This window comes from Carettochelys insculpta, chromosome 10 (assembly GCF_033958435.1).
Source record: "Carettochelys insculpta isolate YL-2023 chromosome 10, ASM3395843v1, whole genome shotgun sequence".
In the NCBI taxonomy this organism is placed as follows: domain Eukaryota; kingdom Metazoa; phylum Chordata; order Testudines; family Carettochelyidae; genus Carettochelys; species Carettochelys insculpta.
In genome coordinates this window covers 19,656,190-19,664,994 of record NC_134146.1, presented here as the reverse complement: position 1 = coordinate 19,664,994, position 8,805 = coordinate 19,656,190, and positions in this window count along the sequence as shown.

Sequence of the window (8,805 nt, the reverse complement as noted above, 5' to 3'; positions counted from 1 at the left end):
TTGCGTTGAGGCACATTTTAATTCGCATATGCAGTGATACAGCAGTGTGAATGACAAAACATCCTATTTTTACTGTATAGCACTGGAAGTTTTTTTGGAATATACTCTTGGAATTTCAGACAGCATCATAAAGGTGAATACTGAAAAGATGCAGAATCAGAGCATTGAAGAGTTATGCCAATGATTGATATTATTTGTTAATTTATTATTTAACTCCATAGCTAGCTCAAGAACAGAATTTGCAAACACTATATACTAACATAATAATGTAAACTATATTCCTGCTTTCTGTTTTTCAATACTCCAAGAACTTAATCTTCCTCTCAAACTGTTGGCCTGTAACCCATCTGTCACTCCCTCAGGGAGGAAGCCCCTGTTACACGAAGACATTTTTTCCTTTGATGTCACCTTAAGCACATACTCTAGCGAAATTAGTTTTCAAAGATTCTCCATTCGTGTATCTATGGCAAATTATTTTGGCTTCACAGTACTTCCTGTTCAAAAGATTCCACCATAATAAGAAGAAAACAGAAGAAAAAATTTCTCAGTTGTATTACATAGTTACCTGTATTCCTTTGATTCCTATGCTCTTGTTCCCCATGATACCCTATAAGAGTTTTTAAAATGTTACTTTTTTATTGTTTTAAAAAACGCCAATAATTAATGAGTGAAAAACTATGTTATGTGAGATTTAAGAGTTTTAATTTTTATAGCTAATTTCAAGCTACCTTAAGTCCTGGAAGTCCCATTCTCCCTGGAACACCCTGGAGAAAATAAAATTAAAAGAATAAAGTAAACCCAACACAGTAAAATAATAAGTACAGGATATAAGGTCTTATTCAAAGCCCACTGAAGTCAATTGGAATATTTCTGTTGACTTCAATGGGTTTTGAATCAAACTTCTACGGCCAGATTTTCAGTCAAATTTTGCCATGGTTTATTTATGGCTCCTGCATTTCTTTGTGGACACAAGTATCACTGTTGTGCCTAAACACCTGATTTGCAAGTGCAAGCACTGTGTATATAACTGGCATCTAATGTGTATAAGACATGCATATGTGCAATTATTTGAAGAATCCAAATTGTATTAACACAAATTGAAGGCAGTCCTGAAAAATCTATACATTAATTAACAAGCATAAGAATAAAAACAAATGGAAAAAAAATCAGTAAACCACCTCAGTTTACAGATTTCACATACGCAAGGAATTTCCAAACTATCTAGTGGTACATATTTTTAGGAGATGGGTGCCCAATTTCCTTGGAAATTCCCAGCCTTAAGTCATACAAGCTATTCTGATTTTATACTCACTGAAGATCCTGGAGGGCCTCGTGGTCCAATTAACCCTTGGAGTCCTTGAGGACCTGGTTCACCCTAAACCAGAAATGAGAATAAAGTTCCTGGGATGTTAAGAAAATGCAAGAAAATAAATGGTCTGCTCTGCATGTGCTGAGACATCTGAACACTACAGGTTGGTTTATAGACTGAGAAGCAATGTTAACTCTAATTTTGATTCTTTTCACAACTCAGTTCAATGTCATTTAATGAAAGCTTTTGTTTTTAATATACCATATATTTTAGAGCGTTTATCCATTTGTTTGTTCAGCAACGCCTCCAAAATGGCAAGAGCTAGGACCACCAAATGTACATGTACAGCTTTGTCTTTTGTAATTTAAAGCAATGTAAGGCTTTGGTTGTGCTAGGAAAATGGGATGTGCCTGGAACAGGATTGCTTCACATAAAACCACACAGAAAAGAGACAGAATCACCAAGTCAAGTCAGTATTCAAAACTGACATAACTGAGCGAATGTTAAAAGAGATTAAACCAAGATGAACCAGAAAAATAGGAGGAACCTGGAATAGGACTGCTTCTCAATAAACCTTAAAGAAAAGAGATAAAATGGAGGAATTTGGAGTAGTGTTCTTTTTTGCACAGTTAAATCAATGCTTAAGGTTTAAGAACTAGACAAAAATGTTATTGGAAACCAAATTGACTAGTCCTTTTTCATTAAAACATAGTGAAGGATAAGATTTGATAGGAGTGCAGAAAAAATACACGATGGAATTCCCATTTTAAAAAACTGATTAAAAATTAAATGGAAAATTTTAACAATCTCTTTTTAAAGAAACCAAATAAAAATGATCTTCATGAAAATAACACTATTTTTGAAAAAAATACAATAGTTCAAACAAACACTGGACATTTTTCTTTTACTTAAATAAAAACCTTAATTGAGTTAAGATCATATGCAATGCCGGGTAAATCTGATATTGTCTTTATATTAGTGATAAAATCTCTTTTTAGCACAGGTTGCACTTCCCAAAACCATGGATGTTCCTGAACCAGAGTCCTAGGGCTGGAAGCCTAATGGCAGGAGGGCTGATGTTTGGTATCTCAGTGGCAGAGGGGGCTGGTGACTCCACCTCCCCGGGTGCACAGTGGGCTGCAGTCCATGGGGCCCGATGCCCAGCAAGGACCAGAGCTGGTACCTGGCAGCCCAGTTGAGACCCCTGGTGGGGGTGGGGGGGGGGCGGCTAGAACAAAAGCAGAGCAGGGAGTGGCAGCAGGCTGCGAGGGGAAGAGGAGCTTGGAGACAGAGGACCCTCGTTCAGGACCGGTCAGGTCTCAAGGGTGCTGCAACAGGGAGGTCCAATCTGTATACGTTTTATTCCTTTAGAACAAAAAAGCTCAGTGGAAAAACCAGTTTTTCCAATGAAATCATTTTGTCTATTTCACAAATATACTTGGACAAATTTGTGACAATTTGGGCAGGTCCACTTATGAATAAAAGAAGTGCCATCCTGGACCAGACCAGCAGTCAACCTAATAATGAAGAAATCTGCCTGTGAAAAGAGCCATATCCAAAGGAAGGTGTCATCAATCCTTTAGGGGAGGTCTATGCTGCAATGTCAGCCCAAATATAGCAGAACTCAAGGTCGCAGACCTTGGGTTTGTTAACTTAGGGGGTTGAGCATCTGCACTCATTTGTAACCCAGGCTAGAAATTTTTGGACCATGAGATACAAGCTGGGGCTCTTCCACACAATATTATGTGGGCCTGAGTCCAAGCACCATTATCCCAATCTTCCCATTGCCCTCCCAAAACGTAGCCACTCTAGCCATTTGTTCATAAGGCAGTATGAGAAAACTTGACTGTTCACGAAATTTGACTGTCCAGATGACAAAGAAAGTCAGCTCATGGAATCATGGAATACTTTTGTTGGACTCCCAGAATATGAGTCCAATGGGACTGTATCTGCACCACAAAGTAATAGGGCTTGAACCCTGATTCTCATCTTGACTCAGGAATTCCCATTCTGATGGGGCCTTGGCTCCTGGGTCTGTGACCTGGGTTAGGGTGATTTCTATGTACATGGAAGACAAAAAACCTTTAGCCTGAGACTGAACCCTGAGTTTACCTTGCAGTTTAGAATATCCTCTGTGGACAGTTATGGAATAACCATTTAACATTTTTTCCTAACTCCATCAATTACTGGTTGGCTTGTGCCTTGTGACATGAGAATATACATCTTTGTATACCTTTATCTTGGTATTCAGTCTGTCTATTTAGTCATTCCTCTAAACAGTCAGGATCTTCTCAGTCTGTTTTCATACGGAAATTTTTCTCAACACTTTAGTTGCCCATCTCTCTATTTTTAACATATACCTTCTGAGATCAGGTAACCAGAGCTGAATAAAGTAAGCCAAGTCAGAGCATCTCTTTGAATCACGGAATTGCTTGATAACATTTTCAAATTCATTATTTAAGCATCATAACATTTTGTTTGCTTTTTGACCTCCACTACAGACTGAATAAGGTCTTTACTGAACTGTTGACAATATTGTCCAGAAGCAACAAAAAGTCCTGTGGCACCTTATAGACTAACAGATATTTTGGAGCACAGACTTTTGTGGGCAAAGACCCACTTCATCAGATGCAGCAGGTCTTTGTCCATGAAAGCTTATGCTCCAAAATATCTGTTAGTCCGTAAGATACCACAGGACTTTTTGTTGTTTTTGAAGATACAGACTAACTCAGCTACCTCTCCGATAATTGTGCAGATGTTTTCCCTCAGAGATTAGTTGATTTAGAAACTAGCAATTTATTCCATCCAAATTTCATTCAACAATGAATTTTACATTTCATAATGCTGCTGATTTACAACCTTTATTATCAGATCATTTTGAAGTATCCCATAGCCTTCTCCAGATTCAATTATCCTGATTAATGTTGTGTCATCTGTAAATGGTATCACTGCAATGTTCTCCCCCTTTTTCGTATACTTAAGAAACATAGTAAACAGCATCAGTCCCAGTAAGCAACACTAACACCTACTGGCTTGCAGATATCTGAATTTTGAAAAGGATAGAAAGAACATCTTCGTATCTCCCAGCTTTCTAATACAAATATCACATTAAGAACTGAAATTATTCCTGATTTAAGAACTAAATATATTACTTTTTTAAAAATATACATAGCTCAGTTTAACTTCTTTTAATTACCATGCGTCCAGGAATTCCCGGTAATCCCGTGTCACCTTTTCCACTATATATAGAATCATATCCTCTTGCAGGGCACCCCTGGAGAATAAGTGAAAAAAGCCTGCTCAACCATTATATTATGAACTACAACACCACTGCATTTTTAAAATACTGTAAGAACTTCTTAAATGAAAGGGATCTGACTCACTGCTGTGTTACTCTGTCTTTTCAGCCACTGCAACACTGAATTCAGAGTTACACTGATTTGAAATCAGTATAATGCAGTGAAGAATCAGATCAAAAATATTCTGATTTATGTTGTGTTCAACTGCTTCACTTGCATACACATAGGGTGGAGGGTTCACGGAACTCCCTTTGACAATCTGTGCAGCAGTTAGGGAATATCCGCCTCAACTGCATGGAGTGAAGGGTTAGATTGCTATCTCCTGGCAACTTGGGGCTGCCAGACAGGTTTAAGGAGCTGGGGAAGGAAAAAACGACTGTGGCCTTGGTCCCTGTGCACAGAAGGGAGTATCACATTTCACAAAACTGTGTAGCAGTACAGGCAGTGAGGCTGACAACTTTGCCAGGCCTCAGGACGAAGAGGAGTGGAGAAGGCAGCTGAGTAGGTGCTCTGGAAGGGGCAGGGCCTCAGGAAGAAAGAGTGGGACTGGGGCTAGCTTTTCTGGGGCAGCTTTAGCATTGCTTGGAGCCTGTGGAGGCAGCAGCTGCTCTGTACGCAGAGGTGAGGTGTGTGGAGGGGCTCCACTCCATGCACCCAGAAGGGGCAGATCCTCAGGTGAAAGGGGCAGGGCTGAGGTGAGTCAGCCATGAGCTCCACCTGGAGCACAGTTCTGGGCCCTGTCCTCCAGCTCCCAGAGCTGTGCAGAGTGGAGTGGCAGAAGCTGTGATATTTCAAAGGGGCCTGATGCTCTGGCCGCCACCACTGCTGCGGTTGCCCCCCTTGCTCTCCCTGTTGGCAGGGCCTGCCTGGAGCGCATGGTGCCCATAACTGGCAACCATCAGCCCTGCCCAGAGTGTATCATGCAGGGCTCCAGAAATCATTTAAATTGCCAGGCCTCAGGGCAGTTGCTCCCTTTGCTCCATCAGTGAGCGTGAGCACAGGCATTCTGCAGACTATTTGCTTGGACACTTGGCAAGAATCCTGCCTCAAGGAAGACTTTTTCCTGTAGCAACCTCAGGGGTGGGTAAAGCAGATCTGTGTTTAAATGACACAGAGCCCCTAATCAGTAGACTCATCACTTCATTTTTCACAGTAACTCATATGCATGTCTCCTTTCTTCCGGCTCCTGTTGTTAGCTACCTTCCTCTTCAAACACACTCTTCTGAACCTTCCACAATGACCTTCCTGCTTAGCTCTGAACTCTTCTGAGGTTAGAGCCACACTACTGTGGAAGAGCAACCCACTCAAGGTTAATCTTCCGGGGTTTCGTTTTGCACACATGCAAAACGACACTTTCAGGAGTCAAAGCGGACCCCAGAACGACTCATGAGAGGCAAGGAATAAGGAAGGCTGGTGGGAGAAACACTCCCATTGACCTTTGTCCATGTAGACAGACATGGAAGCCAACCGCTGACAAAGTGATTTTAGCTACACACTTGGCGTACCTAAAACTGAGTATTGTCGGAGACTTCCATGTCTAGTGTAGACATAGCCTGATTTGACCTATTAGTTAGTGTTTGTATGGCATTTACAAACTACGTGGGAGAGGGATCTGGTCCTTTGTGTGTTTGAAAAGAATACTCTTAAAGTATTCAGTAATAGTAATGACAAAAATAAGAAATTGTAAAATAGGATCAATGTAGCAATCATATACCAGTGTCTGACATTTGCAGCATTGCTTTTCTTATGCAAAATAAACTCTCTAGCTGCACTGGCTGAAGCTACTTGTCACAGGTCTTTTACCAACAGCTTGTACAAATTCAAAATTTTGTGTTCTATAAATACAACACGCTGTGAATAATTTACCTTATCTCCTTTAAGACCAGCAAGACCCTAGGGAGAGTAAAATAATAATAATAATAATAATAATAATAATAATAATAATAATAAAATATTAACAAAGGCAATTGGTAACAGATGATAAGGGCAAAATCAAGATGTTTAGTAGGGGAATACTTAGGAAAACAACTTATTTTCATGAGCACATGGGTAAGTCTTGATTGCTTTTGATGGACAAGGATGAATTTCATGCCTTGCACACCAGACTGCAATCTCAGAAGAACAGACTTGTTATTAGAAAGTGACCTATCTTAACAGCTGGATTTCAAAAGTATTATAAGCTTGATTTGATCCTGTGAGCAGCCTGACTTTTTTGACAGTGTGAGGGGACGTTTTAAAAATAGAACCTATATATTCAAAGTGGATCAGATTTTTGCCAATGACAGTGCCCCATTTTTATTCCTTGTTTACAGATTTGCATTTGATATGATTTATTTAAGGTGAATCAAGATCTCACACTTAACTCAAGTCCTGGCTCTGCTTCTGAATCTGTCATTGACTTATCTTGTGTAAGGCACATAGGCCTACATTTTTAAACAGTACCTTCTAATGTTGGGTGCCTTCTGATTTTGAAGGACCAGCTTGAAACACCTAAGGCTGATTTGCTGAAATAAAGGAGCACTCACACATCCACCAAAGCCCGCAAGAACTGCAGGTGTCCATAACATGTAAAGTTCAGAGCCAATGTGTTTCAAATTGGGTCCCCAAAACTAGGTCACTCTTGAAAGTGTTCTTTTAAGTTTCTCCCTCAATATTCCAGCCAGTAGGGACCCAAATATTATTCTGTCATAGGTGTACTGTGGGGCTTAATTAGTTAATTAACATCTGTAAAGTTAAGAAAGCTTTGAGGCAGGGGTAGGGAATTTTTGTGGGGTCTGGGGCCACTGACCCACGGAAAAATCAGTCAGGAAGCCACACAAAATTGAGAAGCAAGCAAATGAACAAAACACACACCTCACTCAAATAGTCCCTGACTTGTTACACGTATAAGCAGCACAGAGGATCTTTTTCAGGGGATAAGGCAGTACACCACATTCATTAAGAATAGTACAGCATCTAACATAGGACCGTGTGCACACACACACACACACACACACACACACACACACACACACACACACACACACACACACACACACACACACACACACACACACACACACACACACACTACTAATGTTATAATTATCAGTCTGTTGCTCGCATTAGCCAGTGGCAATCCAGGCTGAGTATGAGTGAGAAGCTGGGTTCTGTCAGTCCAGATGAATGCTCCAGGATCTTTGACAGGACAGAAACCCAACATCCATAGTAAGGCAACCCATTTTTATAGTAGTTTTCTTTCATTGGGATCCATGAGTGTCTCACCGTTATGCTGTAATCAATGGCCCTTTGATGAGTGCTCAATCTTGTAAGTTGTTCTCCTCATTCTTTATCTATTTTTTCATCATGGTGGTTTCAATCACTACTATCTTGTCCCAATTGATAGGTGCTTGCCTCATCTTTTAGAATTGTCAGGCTACTCCATTCATATCTCAGCGGGACTACACAGCACTCTCCGAGAGCCTCCGCCTCTGTTCTCAGCTCCTCCCTGGAACATCTGGTCCTGTAATGGCCCCTCACACTTATCTCCTAACACACACATTCCTCTCACACACACACAAAACAGGATTGATTTCTTTGTTACACAGGAACAGAGTTTCAATTTAAAGAAAACAAATCCTCACATTCCTTTACTTATTTCACAATTCTTATTTTAAACCTAAAATGAAGTGGTGACCATAAGGTCTATTCCTGCCTTAATATTAAATACAAACCACCTACTTAATGCATCTTTACCAGCATCACGAGGCCACTCCTTTTTGCTAGTTAGAAAGGATGTCTGGCAAGTTACACTGAGGCACATTGCTTAAGACTACATTTTAGCTACATGGCCACTCTACAGTAGCAGGCTCGGGGTGTGAAGTCTGGGCAGGAAGGAGCGTGCAGGAGTGTGGTTGGGGTGAGGGGGCCCAGGAGAGTGATAAGGTGCAGGAGGGGGATGAGGACTAGGATTCTGGGTGGGATAGGGTGCAGAAGCAGGGTGTGGGTTCTGAAAGGGAGGAAGAATTCAGGAGTGGGCTCAGAGTTGGGGGGGTCTGGGAGGGTGCAGGACAGAGCGGGGTACAGGTCTGGACAGGAAGAGAGGTGCAGGAGCAGGCTGGGAGTGTGCAGTCTGAGCAATGAGTGGGACACATAAACTGAGCAGCTCCCTGGGGACCTACATGGCTCCACATCCCCTGCTGCTGCCAAGCCCTTCTC